Source organism: Chelonoidis abingdonii, chromosome 22 (assembly GCF_003597395.2).
Source record: "Chelonoidis abingdonii isolate Lonesome George chromosome 22, CheloAbing_2.0, whole genome shotgun sequence".
NCBI classification, from domain to species: domain Eukaryota; kingdom Metazoa; phylum Chordata; order Testudines; family Testudinidae; genus Chelonoidis; species Chelonoidis abingdonii.
The window spans coordinates 5197418-5216009 of record NC_133790.1 but is presented as its reverse complement, the minus strand read 5'-3'; the positions used below and the strand labels follow the sequence as shown (position 1 = coordinate 5216009).

General features: G+C 45.3%; 1 protein-coding gene across 1 annotated transcript in view; it reads left to right on the top strand.

Moving 5' to 3' along the window:
* Positions 1 to 12917: 12917 nt before the first annotated feature.
* The window catches only part of RPH3A (rabphilin 3A), a 116579-nt gene continuing 110904 nt past the window's right edge, over positions 12918 to 18592 (top strand). The window contains exon 1 of the mRNA XM_075060132.1: positions 12918 to 13007. The gene's annotated coding sequence lies outside the window, so the exon portion shown is untranslated. The remainder of the gene's footprint in view (positions 13008 to 18592) is intronic.

Below are 18592 nucleotides of genomic sequence, written 5' to 3'. Positions count from 1 at the left end.
GCCGGCAGAGCACAGTGACACACAGATTTAAAGAGCCATATGTGACACATGGCTGACTGAGTAAGGCAGATCTGGCCTACTTCACTGACTGCATGGTAGCTGAATGGGGTGCAGTTAAAAAGAAATTAATATAGAGTGGGATAGAAATGGTTATTGCAGCGAATACTAGCTTCTGCTGAATAATTTTACCTAGAGGGGAAGCTTTCCTGTTTCAAAAAGCAATTGCATTGCATTGATTCTTGGGTCCTCACTAATGGTGTGCATATTTTTGTTCGAATGCTTGAGATTTGGAAGCTCTTGTTAGGGTGTCCTGATTTTATAGGGACAGTCCCGATTTTTGGGGTCTTTTTCTTATATGGGCTCCAAGTACCCCCAGCCTGTCCCAATTTTTCACATTTGCTGTCTAGTCATCCTAGCTCTTGTTGATATCAAAATGTTGCCCTCTTGACTCCTGGATTGGTAGAAATGTATAAACACCTGAAAGGACTCTCTGCTGCCCATTGCCCAGAGACGAGCAGAAATCTCTCTGCTGCAGCATTGCTAGGTCTTTCTCTCCTGATAACTGATTTTTTTTCATAAAACCCCAACTCCTGAAGCCAAGTGATTAGGTGAGAATCTTGGTTTTAATTAAAAAACAAACAAACAAACAAAAAACCCAACAACCCCCCAATAAGTTTCTGGCCCAACACAGTTCTTAGAGAGAAACTAAAAAATAAGCCTTGGGTGCATCATAAAGACCCAGAAAGCAAAAGACAGGAACCCAAATGTATTTTTTTTTTAAATCTCATGGTATTTTGGCATCTGACTTGTGGCTTTTGAATGCGGGGTTGGCCATGACATTGTTTCTTGTGCTACAAGACTGCTGTTGCATGCTTCATAGCCGACTGCAACGTCTATGAGGCATGGGCTATGGAAAGCGAAGGCCATGCATCTCTGTCACAGATTTTAAGGCCAGAAGGCAACACTGTGATCTGACCTTCTGCATAATGCAGAGCCACAGGATTTCCCTGAATTAATTCCCCCTTCATGTCCAATACAGTCCTCTGCTTCTGTATGCTTGGAATGCTCACACAGCTTCTTCTCAAGCATTAAAACACCCGCTTGCTGCTTGAGACTTATATCAGCAACGTGCCCTCTTAAACTCATTCCAGCGAAGTAATAAAGCACAGATTTTATCATTATGCAAAAACAGCATTTGCACTAGCGTGGAATATGCCTCTACAAATGCAATTCTATTAATGCGGCTCAACTGTCCTTAAGATGAATCCTTTTCCTCTAGTACTAAAATAGATTCTTTCCCACTCAATAAAGACTTCACAAGAAGATGACCCATGGGGATGTAGCTGTTACGAAATAATCATACCCTTGGGAGGGATTAGATGCTTTTGGATCTGTCTAGAGGTTTTGTAACACTGTCAGGATCAGTGTAATCAGTTAACAATGGCCACGCCCCTTGTCATGCTCTGCTGACTAAATATAATCTGGAAACCTTCTTTCTCTCCACTCAGATGACTGATGAAATATGGCCTTTGCTCAGAAATAAAATAAAATATGATGATGATGGTTCATGTAGGGGCGGGAGGGAGCCTGGGATAGTGGGGTTAGCAAGGGAGCTAGGAATTGGGACACTCAGATTTGGATTCTGTTTCTGTCTCTGCCACAAATGAGCTGCGTGACCTTCAGCAAGTCCCGTAACCTTTCTGGGTTTCAGTTAACTTTCAGCTTTAGAATGCCCTGTATCTGCCAGTATGTGAAATCTCTGAAGTCTGAAATGTAAGGAGACACACAGGGAGCCTCTTGTAATGCACGAGCTTAGGAGAGCTGTTTTGGGGAGGGACAGTGTGGAAGCTACCAGTATTTTGTTTAAAATAACTGAAGGTAAGGACTGGCCCTCTGCATTGGTACCCATACGGGAAAATTGTCCCAAGTTCAAAAGGGTATCATGGCCCAACTCCAAAAGGTGTTCTGAAGCTTCATTAATATTTAGAAATCTCTTTGACATCCTTGGCTGAAATGGACATATCACTTATTTACATTTAAAACTGTCATTCCAACACGTCAGCAGCTAACCTCCGGTGTACTGCCTTTGAGCTGGAAAAGTCACACAACATACCATTAAAGAGGGTTATACACTCATTTATAGGGACCACGTTCTGAGGAATTATCTCCTTATCCAAGGCATTAGAGTTTCTGTTCAGCAAAGTACTTAGGCATGTGTTTAACTTTTAAGCTCTGGAGTGGCTCTACTTCTGAACTCAAATTTAAGCATATGTACCTTGTTGAATCAGGGCCTAGGACTTTATTTCTTCCTTCCATCTCCTTGCTGTATGTGTGTTGTACAGCTCTGGTAAACTCTCCCATTACAGTATTTCTCCATTTGGGATGAAGAAAATGACTCTCTCTCTGAAATGTTTGCCAGTTGTTCCCCATCTCTCTTACCTCATAGCAACTGTTCTGGTCCTGAGACGTTCTCTGGTGTGTGAGTCTCAGATTTGATTTATCTCCATGCTTTTTTGCCTTCAAATTGAACTATTACAGGTGATTTGCTGCACGTTAGCTATTCCTCACACATGACTAACGAGGAGGTAATTGCTTGAGTTTACCCGTAACTGAAGTGATACCTAATATCAGAGAGAGAAAACTTGAGTTAGCGGGACATGTGGCTATGAGCAGAGAGAGGTTGCCAAAGTAAGTTTTGCAGGGACTTGTGCCAGGGGCAAGGGGCGCCTGTGGCGAGTCTGGTTTGACGATGTGGCTGATTGGATGGGGTGCAGTGTAGCACACTTCTCAGGGCTGTTTGAAGACGATGAAACGTGCAGGAAGATTGCTGGCCAGTAACTTCTGTGGGTTGTGTTTGCTGTCCATCGTGATCTGACTCTGGTGTTTTGTACTATGATAGAATAGAGAGAGTTTTTGAAAGGTGTGTTTTACAGTCCTGACGCTGTCTCCTCCGTGTGTTCCTTGGGAGCAGTTTTGTTAAGCAAAGACAGATGCTCAAAGCCCTCAATCCATTACCCAGGGTGCCAAGTTCTTTCAGACACCCTGTGCGGCAAGGAGAAAAGGATGGAGTGCAGGGGGGTCTGAATGCTAATGAAAGTGGAAGGAGAACGTAATGGACAGGTTTTAGTGTGTGCTTTGTCATAAGTGATCCAGCCAAAGCTGTATTTAATGAAGGCTATGCCCCGTGACTGTCTGTGCCCTTCAGTCCTCTGTTTTTCTGTCATGCCCATGAGGATGCCAGGAGAGCCTTGAATGATGTCCTTACTCCACTCAATAGCTTGTGTTTGAAAACATGGTGAGATTTTGACTCCTCTGTCTCTTGGCTTACTTGTTACTGTCTGCGTCAGTAGGACATGGGGCAAAGGAGGGGAGGCGTTAATTGCATAGGACCTGATCCTGCAGACTTCTCCTATTTCGATGGGACTCTACTTGGCCGAGTAAGGGCTGCTCATGTGAGCAGGGCTCTGCAGGATCCCGCCCATGCAATGGGAACGCATTTGGTCTCACTTTGAAGTGAAATTTAAAAAGGAATTTGAATCAATTCTGTACCTCAGCAAGACATCCTCAGCAGCTACCATTTCAAATGCAGAAATTAGCTTTGCTGATGTCACTTAGGGAGATTCTGATGCCCCCCTCCCCTCTCTGCTAACCCAAATAAAGGGTTTGTATCTATGTTATCTAGGGAATAAAAAGCAAATAGGCTAATCTTCAGACATGGTTGGTATCCACACCTCCCACTGATTTCAATGGGAGCTGCAGTCACTCTGTCCCCCTGAAAATCAGGTCAAAATCTCGTAAGTGTCACATCCAGCCATGCAAAATCTGGTTCTTATTTCACCCTCGTTTGATCAGTACATTTTTCCAAAGCTTAATTTATTAGACAGAGGTTGTATCTCTGTACCCTTTATCAAGTTTATGACTTTGGGATGGCTAGATGTGACTAATTTCCATTTCTTATGAGTGTCATATAATTACATTAGTATTAAACCGCTTTGTTTTATCGCCATTGAGAATATGTCCTCTGGTAAGTTATTGCTGATGAGTTATGATGAAGGCAGTATCACTTTATCACTGGCACATATTGGAGACATTCCCCCCCACCCCAGACATTCTGTGTGATTTGTGGGCAAGAATATTGTGTGGTATGTGACAAATACATTTTTTTCCTTTAGGAAGGGATCAGCTAACATTTTTAGTGATGTTGTAGAGGCAAAAAAACCTTTTCTTGTGTGACTGAATTCACATCAGTTATTTTAATTTAACTTGTATAACAATGTTTACATCAAAACTACCAATGTGATTGCAAGTACAAACTCAATTATTTCTTAGCACTGGAGTTAGTTATTTTTTTTCTCTCTCAGCTTGCATGTGTTTGAACCTTGAGAATCTATGGGTTTCCACTGGATTCTTTGAAATGCTTCCATGCTAATTAAAAACACTAAGATATATGTTTATTTAAAAAGCCAATGCCAATATTCCTTTTTTCTGTGGGATTGTCTTTGAATTTCAGCTTCATTCTACTAAACTAATCACTCCTTTAAAGATATTAAATGGTTCAGAACATGTTGCTTAGTATTCTGCAGTTAAATAGAGAGTTGTTTATGGCATAGGGAATAATAGTTGTGATATTTAAAAAGAAGTTGAACCCCAATAAATAAAACTAGAGCATCAGTGGGTTGAGTGGGCCCCTCTTGTGTCGGGCCTTTGGATAAGAGGGTCTTTAAACTTGGGGCTTGAGCCTGCAACTCCTTATTCTCATGCGTAATCCTTAATTGGCCAATGGACACGTGAGCAAGCAACTATTAACACCCAAGCAATGACAGCAGTTGAGCTGGTCTTGTCAATGCTCCTTCTAATCAATGATAGTGTGTGTGTCAGTTATTTCAATGAGAGGTTTGTCTGACTAGTGCCTCAGTTGTGCTTCACAACACAACGAGCAAAAATCACGATGCGTTTTCCCTTAAGTGAATTGGAGTTTTCTTAATTCACTTAATACTCCCACGCACACATGTCCATTGCACAACTGGTAACTATATATTTTATTCTGGTGGGAATTTTCCATGGCTTTTCCTTAACCTTAGGCCAAATCTTGTAGGCTTTCATCGATTGAAATGGGAGTCTTCCTTGAGCAAGGACTGTAGTGTTTGGCCTCTCTTAAAGTCCCTGATTTACCAGTTAATAGGAAAAGCTCCTTGAGCCCTCCAAATTATAACAGTAGTTGTTAAACGGTGGCTATTTGCATAATTTGTAATTAACCAGATTAGGATTGGTTGTTCAAAATCCAGTATTAGTGTTTTGTTTCAAGGCAACTCATGTTGCGCCAGTAGCATCAGAAGTTAGATAGAGAAAGACACCATCAAGTTCTGAACTAAATCAGTCACAGCAGTGAAGTCCATAGAGTGACTCTGGATTTACACCACATTAACTAAGGGGGTTACTCCATTGAACTCAGTGGCCTGACCTGGCATTTACACTGGAATAGCTTGGTTCACAAATTGGTTCACTACCTTTTATGCTTATTTTCTTTCCCACCACTTTGATTATATTAATAAATGAGTAACTGATCTATTAATGGGGGTTCATTTTCAGTGCTAATTCCTTTGCTTAGCAGAAGACTATTAATGGCCTTTCAAGAGGCAGAAATCACTCTGAGTCAGGAGGATTGCGTATGTTGTACTTTTGTTTTAATTTTCCAGAATGGCCCTAGGCTAACAGAGTTAAAAATGGTGAGGCCTACTCAGCATCATGCTATCCACGCGTGAAAGTTTTTTCTCATTGCCATTGACTGGTCATGTACCAGTTGGAGCTAGTAGTATTAAAGGAATGAAGAAGAACCTGTGTGATCTTTGCTTCTGGGCTTGAATTTTTCCTTCAAGGTGGAAAACTGTAACACTTGTAATATGTTGGCTAATTGCTAGAGGTGAGCCTGAACCTTTGGACAACTCTGAATCTAGAGCTGAACTTTACATTTTGCCACATGTGTTGGGATATAATTAATTTTTGACAGCTACAGTATCTGAAAAGTTAAAAATAAACCGAGGAGGAAATAAATAAAAATCCCTGCTTTGATCTGCTGCATGAAACTGACAGACTTCCAAAAATGTATTTATGGTTTACAAAAATCAAACATATCCTTATTTTTAGAGCCTAGCCCATCCAAGCTTCCCAAGGGATTGAAAGAGCCAGGTATTTAAAACATAGAATTGCAGGTATTCTTTCTTGATTTGAAAGTAGCTTAAAATCAGGTATTCAAATTTGTGTATAGGTTTATCTTATAACTCTCTAGGGAGACTGTGAGGATGCATAAACTTTTTAAAATATATAAACTCTTGTGGCATGAATTGGAAATTCTTTAACCAAATGCAATATGCTTTTTGAGAGAGGACAGACTAAAATATCCATCAAGATTATCTAATAAAGCCTGTCAAGAGTCAACCTTGAATTTTGGAATCATTTCTTTGTTTAAAATGGGAAGAGAACATTCCATCTCCTAGTTCTTTTTTCAAAGCTTGCTTTAAAAAATAAAGAGAGAGCAATTTAGAAGAAGAATTTAGAAGAAGAAACTTCTATGAGTTATTTTATTCTTATTGAGACAAACTGAAAAATGAAATGCCTTTTCTTTACTTTTCCTTACCATGAAATGATACTGACATCGTTCCCTCATTGTCTCCTGATGAAGAGTTTGTTAAGTAGGAATGATACCTTCTTCTACCTGCTTTGGAATGCAGGGCTAGAACCGGGTGCATATGTCACAATTATTTTTGGGGGTGAACTTGTAAACAAATTTCTTTTGACTGTTGTTGACCTTTTAGTGTTTTCCTTCTGCCAATGTTCTAGCAAGTTCTGGAGAATATTTACAGAAAGAGAATTTAAAGGGCCAGATCCTTAGCACAGCTCTATTGAAATCAAGGTTGCTACACTCAATCACACCGGCTGAGGATCTGGGTTATATTTCTTAACCATAAATAGACACATCAGAAGGCTGCGCCTAAGAGAAACGGCATTCACAAAAACCAAAAAAAAAAAAAAAAAAAAGAGTTCATAATCTCTCGCATGCCGCATGTGTCCAGAGAAAATTAGCCATCAGTTGAAATCATGAATAGTGTCAATAAACTACTGGCATACAGCATTCAGATCGAGAGTTATCAATGCTGGAAAATCATAAGCTAGTCTCATGCAGGAAGAGAAAAATGAATTTGCTGAATGTTAGACACCCCACTCAGATCTTTCGCTCCTGTGCATTATTAGGCCCTAGTCTGTTGCCACCTGGGATATTGCTGCAAACTTTCAATGAGCATTGCTCTCCTCACCTTTTACTTCAAGAAAGCAGTGGCTTGGGGGAAGTGGAAGAGGGGAATGCACCAAGGCAACTAGGGTTTTTGAGGGTTTACTCTGAAGAAAGGTTCCATGAGCTCCCTTTGTCAGAAAAGCCATCAGCTTAGCTATAGCTCTGGACAAGGTCTACCAGGCTGCTCAAACATATCGGCAACGTAACCAGGTTTCACTGCTCCTTGTATGATCCCAGCATGCAGCGAACTGCTGTACTGCCACTTCTCATGAGCACCTCCATTTATCTTCCACCTTCCTTTGTTACACAAGGTGCAAAAGCCAGAGCTAGGGCATGGCCAGGAAGATGAAGAGAGCAATCAAAGCTGAGGCCTTTTGAGAACCGAGAGATCTTTCCAATAAATCAGCTCTGAGAAAAATTGCATTGAAAAGGTTGGAAAGATCTTATAGGTAAATGAAAGGAGCAACTTGATTTGGAAAAAACCCAAAACAAACAAAGAAATAAAATCCCCCACCCATGGCCTGTAGTTCTCCTTGTCCTCCCGATTATCAGCTTTGATCATCACCAAGCTATGGCTGGATAGGGATCTCACAAAACAGGTGTTACATTTCCCATTTCAAGGGACAGTGCTTAAATATGTTGACAACTGTTTCACTCACAGGAATCATTCTTAGAAAATTTCCTGTGTGTAATATTCCTGTCTCGACTGTTACTTGGTGACGGTTTCTGCTCCAGAGATCATACCATTTACTCCTCTGAAACCTCCCGATTGGGCTTGTCTAAATCACATAGAGGATTTAGACACCCAGCTCCTGTTAAAACTAAGCATCCAAATCCCTTTTTCCTGCTTCCAGAGCCATCGGTGCTATGCCTATTTAGCCATGTTAACATATGATTTCCCAGTCCTTTGGTCTAACTCATTTGATTAACTTTCCTGTCCATTTGCCTCTTAATGTGACTTGTTATTTCATCATGCCTAGAGAAGCTGCCTCTGAATTCAGAAAGAGACACTGTGTTTGTCAAGATCCTGCTGGACTTTCTGTCTTCTTTAGACATGAAAGGCGCACTCCAGCTTTCTGTCTCCCAGTCTCCTCCTGCGCATCGATCACTGCGTGTTAGCTTACCTGGGGAAGGAGGCTCCAGTACCAATGGGTAGAACATTTATTTGAAAAGTAGTTAAGCCAACTCCTGTTCTGCTTCCCTCCTGAAGTATCAAGTGATGGTCACTTCCCATAAGTGACACCCACCAAACAATACTTTACATCAAAGCCACTTTCACAGCAAGGGGAGGTGGGGTCTCATGACCTAGAGCCCAAGCCTGGAATTCAGGAGACTTTGGTTCTATTCCAGGATGCCTTTTGAACTTGAACAAGGTCACTTAACCTTTCTGTGTCTGTAAAATGGAGATAATACTTCCTTACCTTGGAGCAACGAGAAAGTGCTGATAGAAATGCACGCAGTAGGCTATGGATTTAATATCTGAGCATGAAAAAAACAGTCAAGACTGGCAAATGGCTCAGGCTTACAAAATCAGATCAGAAAAACATATCCTAGGAACATAGGAATGCCCAGACTGGATCAGCCCCAAGGAGCCCTTGGGTAGGGTGAATCGGGGCGACCGCTCTGGGCCCCTGTGGGCCGGTGCGATTGGTGGGCACAGTCAGTCCCAGAAGAGACGAATCTGTCTCTTCTGCTCCGGTCCCTGCGTCCCCCTAGGGATGGCCCTGCCAAGGAATATCTTTTCTCTGATAGAGCAGGTATGAGCACCCTGCAGTAGGCAGATGCAGAATAAAGTGCCACTCACATTGGTTTTCAGCTTGATTTGTAGTTAGACTGGCTTAAGCCCTAAAGCATGAGGTTTAATATCCTTCCCAACATGTTTGTTGTTAAGAATATCCAGAGTTATAATAATTGATGTCATAGAAGCGTTCAGTCCCCTTTTGAATCTTGCTAAGTTCTTGACCTCAGCAATGTCCTGTGGCCAGGAGTTCCATAGTCTATGTCTGGTGTGAAACATCTATTTCCTTTTTATCAGTTTTGAATTTGTCACCTTTTAAAATTCACTCAATGGCCTTGTTCTTGTGTTATGAGACAAGGAGAACAGAAGTTTCACCTCTCCCTTCTCTATCCTGTTTGTTATTTTACAGACTTACTGTGCCCCCTCTTATTCACCTTCTTTCCGAGGTGAACCATCTCAACAGAAGACCAATCACAATCAAGTTTGTGCAGCAAACTTGTGGGAAAATCGCTTGAGTGGCTAGGTTGGCTGCAATTCCACATCCTGGATTATCCTTTCTTTGGTATTGTGTAAACTTCCTTCAGTCAAATCTCCTCCATGTTAGGGTGATCACCATTGTATGATCATCACACATTGCTCCCCGTCACCGTCACTGGGCTTGATGGAGTGTGATGAGCTTTCCCATGGGCTTGGATCTTATCTGCCAAATTTCAGCTCGGTGTGAATGTCAGCAATAGAGTTTAAAACCTCAGAAAACAGAAGGCCTCAATAGAGACAACAAGCATATCTTCAGCTCAGTAAATCGTCCAGGGCTCCCCCTGTGGTACTGTCACATTTTCACATTTGTACCGTGGTAGGATTAAAAGCCACAGTCAGCTTGGCCCCATTGTGCTGGGCACTGTCCCTAGCCTCTGTTTGCCAGCAGCTGGGAATGGGCGACTGGGGATGGATCACTGGATGATTCCCTGTTCTGTTCATTCCCTCTGGGGCACCTGGCACTGGCCACTGTCGGAAGACAGGACACTGGGCTAGATGGACCATTGGTCTGACCCAGTCTGGCCGTTCTTATGTTCTGAAATAGAAGTCCCTACCTATGATGGGTGCATACACGCCCCACTGTGCAACATGGGGCTAATGAGCCATTCTGGGCTCCATCAGCCTCACCTTGTCACACTTGCCAGAGAGGTCAGACTTGGAGGGAGAAGCTTGGAAGGGGACAATGCAGCAGAGATGGTGGCTGACCAGAGCAGAGGGCAGGTCTCCAGGCCTCAGCTCCTGGAGAAGGGCTGGCAGAAGGCAAGAGCTCCATGGACTAGCAGCCCCTCCTGAAGGAAGGGAGGGCTGGATGCTGATCCGCTTTTGAGGGGACTGTTCTTCCACAGTAGCCTGTGAGCTACATTGCAGCCTCACCACACCCTGGGGACAACTCATTTGTGTTCACTTGACTTCCCCAGACAGGCTGGATTGTCCAGGGCTCAGCTGGAGGCCTTACCCTCTTGTGCCTGGACTGGTGTGGGAGTATGTCTGCATGTTGCAGACCAGAGGCCAGATGAATGCAAAGGCCTGGCCCCAGGGGCACCCCGGGCAAGGATCGCAGTGACACTGCCCCAAAGCACGCACAGTCTAACAGTTGGACGAGATGAACAAGTGGACCAGGGAACCAGGGTAACAAATCAGAGCTGGAGTGTGTGACTGGTGACCTGTCTGCCTTTGACCCGTCTGCCCTGCACCATGGCAATGCTACACTGGCTGATGAGGGATCTGGATGTCTTCCTTTGGGGGTGGCCACCAGAGGCACTCAGTGTCATGTTAGCCATCCCCTCCTGTCCCCCGCACGCCTGGGCGGTCTCCACCACGCTCCCAACCCTTTGAGCCTCATAAAATAAAACAACCTACTCTCTAACTGCTCAGAGCCTCTGGCTTTCTTATTAAAGGGGAGGTTCCCTGAATCACTCTGGGGAGTGTTTTACCTCGTCACCCTAGGAACATCATCATTCACTTGATGGGGAGGCAGCTTAGCACCATCCTGCATGTTACATGATGACAGCGACCCTGAAAGAATTGTTGTTTACGTTTATTTAATGCTGCTTATAACTCAAGGCTTAATGGACAGCAGAGATGGAAAAGGCCTCTTAGATCATCTGGTCCATCTCACAGAGGGCGATGTAGTCCTTGTAAAATGTACTATTCATTTAGTGCTTCCCTCCCCTTTGTGAGGAAGGAGCAGTTAAACACTTTGATCCAGATAGGCCACGTCTAGACTATGCGCCGTATCGGTGCGTTAAAATCGATTGCTCGGGGATCGATATATCCCGTCTAATCTAGATGGGATATATCGATCCCTGAGCGCACTTATATCGATTCCGGAACTCCACCAACCCCAACGGAGTTCCGGAATCGACATGGCGAGCCGCGGACATCCATCCCGCGCGGTGAAGACGGGTGAGTAAATCGATTTTAGATATTCGACTTCAGCTACGTTATTTACGTAGCTGAAATTGCGTATCTAAAATCGATTTTACCCCGTAGTGTAGACCAGCCCTATGACTCCATACTGGAGCCAGCTGCAGCATCCAATGACCTGAGCCAAGGTCTGGTTTGTTTAAAGTATGTGATGAGATGCCTGGTTTCTAAGGGAGGCAGGGGGCAGTGATTCTGTAGCTATAACCAGACAGCATATTAAAGATGGCCCAGAACCAAAGGGGAGAAGAGAGGAGACAACAGTACTGATCCTCTATGATTCCTTCTACTCACTAAGGGCTTCATTTGTTAGTCTATTCCTGGCTAACTCCATAAAGGGACACTTCTTCTGGCATGTCAACAGTGCCTCATTCCTGATAAACTTAATACACTTTGAAAAGTGCCTAGAATGAAATTTTCAGAAGGGCCATAATGTTTTGGGACCTACTTACTTGGGAGTGGTCTCACGGAGTGTCAGTGGTGCTTAGGTTCACACCTGGCTCTCTAAGTCACTTTTGAAAATGGGACACTGGCTCCTAAATGGTGCTTTTTTTAGATGCTTTTGGAAATTTGGCCCTTTGATCTTCTGGGGGCTGGAGTAGGCAGGACAGACCAGAGCATCACCCCCAACCCCTGAAGGTCACATCCAAATTTCGTCACTTTCTCCTATCTCTAGGAGGTCGAACTACCTTGGAACAAGCGACGGCTGCCGCGGGGAAGCCTCAGGCCGCGTTCCTGGTTGCAGTCTGGGGCCCTGCTACAGTCCAGCAAAACAAAGTGCCAACTGCTCGGGAGACAGGATTGCAGATCCCCCTCCCCCAGCACCTCACCCCACCTGCATTCATTCCAAATGAAGCACTTGCCTGAAAGGGATGCCATGGCCTCAAACAATTGTGTTACTTGCATAACTGATGCAGCAAGCGCGGAGGGGCGGGGGCTATGAATGGCCAAGCCCAGAGGGGCCGCGGCTCAGCCCTTGAAAATTAAGCCCCGATTCAGGCTGGAGAGGGGGCGAGGCGAGGCGGTAACTCGTCGTGTCCCGCTGGTGCGTTTGGAGCCGGGCGGGAGGAAAACACCCTCGGCCGTACTGCTCTTCAGCTCCCCAGGTCAGGTCAGCTCAGCTCCCCCGACCCTGCTCTGCTGCCTGCGCCCCCCCAGCGCAGCCCCTCGCTGGAGTTGGAGGAGCCAGGCAAGGCAGTGAAACGCCCAGCAGCCTGGCCCAGGGGGTGGGGGACACACACGGCTCCCGCTCTTCCCGTCCCTGCTGGGCAGGCGGAGCGCCGCCGCTGCGCCGCTTTGGGGGCACCCCCGCCCCGGGCGTGACTCCCCCCCAGCCGGAGTCGGTCTGGGGGCAGGTTGCTCCACCCCCGCCCCGCCCCTTGGAGCCGCTCTCGCCTGCGCCGTGCGTGCCGCGCTGCGGGGCGAAGCGGCACCAACTCCGCGGAGCCTCCCGGCCGGCGCAGGGGCTCGGCCGCGGGACCCGCTCGGCTGCAGACCCGGCTCGCTCGCCGGGGCTGGAGAGTAAGTCCGCGGCGCGGCGGTTTTTTACCCCGCGGGGACAGTGGCTGCTTTCCGCGCTGGGGCGGTGCGGGGAGAGGCTCGGGCATTAGTTGTGCGGGGGAGCAGCCCGCTGGCCAAACTTGTCTAGGAGCGTTTGCGTGGTGCCTTTGTTCTTGCATCCCCGCAGCAGCTACTGTGCGCTGAGCTGGGCTCCCCCTGGAAATGGGGGTCCCCATCTGAACGCCTGTAACCTGCCCGAGATGTCTGCCAGCCCCCCTAGAAATTAACCCTGGCATTTCATACGGGCCCCAGCTCCCCCGGGCTGGGCGCACTCGATCCACTGGCGTCTGGAAAGGTGCCGTATTCCGGGTCCCGTGCGCCCCACCGGGGGTGCCGCTTGCTCTTTGGAAGATGCCCTGGGCTTAAAACTGCTCGCTGGAGAGGAGGCTGCTGCTTGCGCCAGACAAAATGCCTATGACGAAAAATGGACCTTGCAGCACGTCAGTAATTCATGGGTTAATCTCGCTCGAATGAACCTGGCGAAATCAGCTTTGTGTTTGCTAGAGATCATCCTCTGAGGGTTTAGTTTGTAAAAAGAGTTTTTCACTATTCTAATTCATAAAAAGAGACCGTAGCCCCTCAAATTAAAGTGAGTGGGGGCGGGGGGTGGAGGAGAGGAAGGAATGCAAATAATCTCTAGTAGCTAAAATATTAAACAAGTGTAAAAATAAAGATCTGGGTTGAAGTGTAAGGAAAGGAGTGAGTGATGGATGGCGCCTGCCGTCTGTACCAAAACTCTGGCAAGGTTTAAACTCCAATATTTTGAATATTCCAGACGTGAGACAGGTAAGAACAAGAATCTGTCACTTGGGAGACTAAAGATCTGAGATTTGGGGAAGTGCTAAGGGTGAGGCATTAGCCCTTGGAAAGGTATCTATGAAAAATGTGTGAGGTCTAAGGAAACAGGAGGCTTGATTTTTTTTTTTTTTTTTTTTTAATGATTTGACTGGATTTTAAATTTCAGCATTTCAGCGGAGCAGGGGGTAATCCTGCATGGATTTCAGGAGCAATTGTGTGTCAATTTCCTTGCAGTTTCTCTAGTGTCTCTGCCACTTGCTGGCTGGCTTGTCTTTCTGGAGGGACAGGAGATTGTTGCCATGGTGAGACTGTTGCAGAGTTCATGGTCCTAAGGGTGGTGAGTTTGGGGGGCTTAATGGAATAGCATAAAGAAAAAGAATTCTTACGTAACTGTTGACAGCAGCTGACAGCATGTTTTCATTGCACCTGCTGAGTCTCTGTTATGTGGGGGGACACCTAGCAAGTAGAGGAATGTAGGGAAAGTTTCAGAATGGATGTGATGTAAACTGGTCAACAGCCTCAGAGCTAGGCTACTTCTGCTCTATGACTGTTTCCAGGGAGGTAAAACACTGCAGATGTGGCAAATGTAACCATTGTGTTTTACTAGAGGGCAGGACTGGTGTTTTTATCAAAACCTTTGTTTTTGTTTCGAAAACAAAGAGAAAAAAAACAAACCCCACCCAACCCTACATTTTAACAAACTGGTTTCACAAAGCATGAGATTTTACAAAAGAACAGGACTTGTGTGTGAAATTAGTATTCACTTCTCCAATTGTGTATAAGTTGTAGTGTGGTGGTGGTCTAGTTTAATGCAGACAGAGGGATATACCGGGAACGAACTATTTTCTGTCTCAAAGAAATGTTTCATGGATTTTGTGCTTATGCAGTGATCATGGTGACCGGTGCAAAATATAGTGTCCAGCAACTTAGATTTTGTTATTAAATAACCCAAATATCCTTTGCCTTCCTATTTTAGTGCTAACAGCAAATGGTGTGCTAACATTGCACAGAGCGAACAGTAGTGACTGTATCAGAGCTGATCACAGCAAACCCAACCTAATGCCACACCATTTAAAATATGATAACATTGGTGGCGATGTAGAAACCTCCCCATCCCTGCTGGAACTGAGAGTTCACTAGTCACTGTGTATTGCAGTGGTCCTGGTCTCTTAGCCTCCTGTTCAGCCAAGGCTTTTAATACAGTAGCTCTCAAATTGGTTCAATTGTTCTGCTAGTGCCTCTCCTCCACCACGCTCCCTGAACATACAAAATCTTGCATGGGGGATTTTTAAAAAAAACGGCCATCAGGATCATAGTCTTCTAACTCCTGTGGGCAAAATGCATCAGGAAAGCAAGTGGAATGTGGTAATGCTGCTAAGTCTGATAGCATAACGAGGTAATTTAAAATCAGGCCAGGGTTATCTGACTTCTCTGTGCTTTTTATTTGTATTGCTCACCAGTAGGCAGTATTTAAATCAATAAAATCGAAGGACCAACTAGCTGGGCTTCAGCTATTAATGTTTGTTTGGTCTGCCACTAAAAATCTGAACCAGATGGCTCCACCTCAATGCGTCTATACTTTGAACTTTGTCAGTGTTATGCCATTCCTGGAAACTGAGGTCTGTGCACCAAGTAGACTGATTCCCCCCCTCGGTGAGATGGTGCTTTCAGAACTCAGAGGAGAATTCTCCACAATGGATATGGCGAGGAGAACCGACAAATAATTGGGTTTAATTACTTATAGCTGAAGCTTGTGCTGTAATATACCATGGAAATAGATCTTGTTAATGATTTGATGCTGGGATGGATTGGAGGACACACTGTTCATCGCAGGCTCTGATATCTTTTGGCATCTCTGGAAAAGAGACCCTGTACCAGTAGTAGGCTATTGGCTCATTCCAGCATCGTCTCTCTCATCCCCAGAAGTAGCACTCCATAGCTCCAGCAATTGGTGATGGTGCATGAGCTCTTGGTTCTCCATGTCACCTGTTCACATCACCAATGGCCTACAGCTGTTAACCTCTGGTGGCCCTTTGCTGTCCCTGGGATATCCCTGATGGATAGATATCTGTAACACATCTGGCACCCCAATGGTATCATCAGTAAAGAATCTGAGGTCAGAATGGACATGGATACTAAACTCCCCTCTGTCCAGGTCAAGCTGTGAGGGGCAGGACTGGGGAAGTTTACACTGATGTTTCCCGGCCTGTGGATAAATGGGAGACTCCAGGCTGGAATCTGGCACTTTTCAACAGCATGAAATTCACATAGATGAAAAGCAGCATCCACATTTGGCACTGGCACAAAGCAATGGAGTAGGGCGGTAGGCTGCTAATAAATTACCTGAATTAGGCCTCCAAATATCCCTAACCCAGAGAACCTGGACTTGGTCTCAGTGATTTTTGGCTCCTTTTCCTGAAAAAAAAAAAAAAAAATAATAATGATGCACGGAAGTGATACAGACACCTAATGGCTCTCTACTTCACAAGCTGCCCCAGGTTAGAGTCTTCTGCTGAGCATCCCTCCACCTCCCACTGACCCAGTGAGAGAATGAGGATGCTCAACAAAATGGGCAACATTTGATTTGTGTGTCTGTTACCTGTGAAGTATTTTGTGTGGTGAGTGAAAGAGAAGTCGAACTAGTCTGGATATAAATAATATCCTTGCTTTGTACCTGATTTTATATTTTCCCAGTAAAATTGTCTCTTTTTGTAGTATCAGAGGGTAGCCCGTGTTAAGCTGGGATCTGTGAAAGCCAGCAGAAGAATCCTGTGGCACCTTATAGACTAAACAGAGGTTTTGGAGGCGTGAGCTTTCGTGGGTGAATACCCACTTCGTCCAGCGCCAGGTAGTGGAAATTTCCAGGGGCCAGGTATATATATGCTAAGCACAGCAGAGATAACGAGGTTAGTTCAGTCAGGGAGGGTGAGGCCCTGTCTAAGCAGTAGGGTGTGAAAACCAAGGGAGGAGAAACTGCATAATTTGAACCATCAGCTTCTGAGACTAAACAAAGGACTAGTGAATGGCTTGCCAATTACAGACCAGTTTCTCCTCCCTTGGTTTTACACACCTCTACTGCTAGAACAGGGCCTCACCCTCCTGACTGACTAAAACCTCATTATCCTCTAGGCTTGCTTGCTATGCATATAAACCTGCCCCTGGAAATTTCCACTACCTGCGTCTGACGAAGTGGGTATTCACCCACGAAAGCTCACGCTCCAAAACCTCTGTTAGTCTATAAGGTGCCACAGGATTCTCTGCTGCTTTCTTTTTGTAATGTCTTCGTAAATTCACAGGTATTACAAAAAAGACATGCTGAATTGAAAATATTTTTGGTTCTTGCTGTCTATGGTGCATCATTTGCCTCTGGGGAGTTTAAGGATGGAATTTGGTTGGCTTTTGCTAGCCTTGCAGTTGGAGATGAGCAAATATTTGGAGCTGTGAGAGTGTGTGTGTGTGTGTGTGTGTGTGTGTAAATTTAAATTCCTGCTGATTTTTAATTTATTAAGATGCAAGAAACTGCATGGGCTGGACGCCTTGGTTAGGAAAGGAGTCTATGTAGTTGACTGGGAAAATAACTATCATTGATCTGAAGTTTTTTTTGGGGTTTAAAGGAGTGATTTGAGGGGCTGCCTTGGTCATGGGACTGAAAATGGCACGTGACTCTTTCAATGCTTCATCATCACTTTGAATAGGATGCAAGTTGGTGGTGACTAAAAGTTACTATTTGACAACTGTTGATCCTTATGGAATGACCCGAGTGTCTCCAGTGTGTTCCTGGTACACAGGTATCTGTGTAATGAAAACTACCATCATAATTAGTGCTAATTAGCAGTAATAATGAATCACTACAAGCAGAGAGCTTCATGTTTGAGTAGGCAGGAGGCTGAGCAATTGCATATCTCTCAAAGTGGTGCTTCTGGATCCATCTCTAGTCATTCCTTGGCTTCTCAATGAAATTGTCAACAAGGGTCATAAGTGGGACTAATTATGGTGGTGGGTTTTTGAGGCTGGGAAAATAATGTGTGATAGGATGCTTGGAGGTTAGCACATCTGACCTCCACCCTCTGTCTCTTTCTTGGGGGGGCAGTAGTGGTGCCTGGTTCCGAACCCTGGGCTGGGTGTGTCTCATCCTCCCCTGCTGCATCTGGGACTTTGCCCTTAAGTGCAGCATGGTAGGGGGACCCAGGGCTTCCCTCCCCAGAGGGCCCTGTGGGAAGTAACACTGGCAGATTCCTCTCTGGAGAAAGTCTTAAGTCTGCCACCCTGCGTTACTTCCTACCTATGATCTCTCAGTCCAAAGCACCAGGACCTGGTGGTTCTTAAAGAGGCTAATGGTTGGAGAAGGCTCTGCTTGGGGCCTTACCCACCCTGCGGTCCCCTCTCAGGCTCCACCTTCTGTCTGGCTTCCTGGGGAAGAATTCTCTGGACTAGCCTGTCTACTCCCCTTGCCTGGGTTTCTGAGCTACTTTTAACCCACTCTTGTAGCTTGGCAGGCCTAGAGGGATGGGTCTACCTGGGCCTTGTATTCTCTTTTAACCCCCTCAGGCCCAGTGTGGCATTCAGGTACCCCATCACAACAAACGCCTTGCTGCAGCCATGCTCAGGAACAGCTCTTTCTCCTCTCTCTTACTTTGTGAACAGGGCTTAGGATTTGGGGATACTTGAAATGGAATCAAAATGTTTTTGTGTGGCCACGTACTGCTCTGTTGATGAATCCTGATGGGGGAAGGTCAGGGCAAAATCTG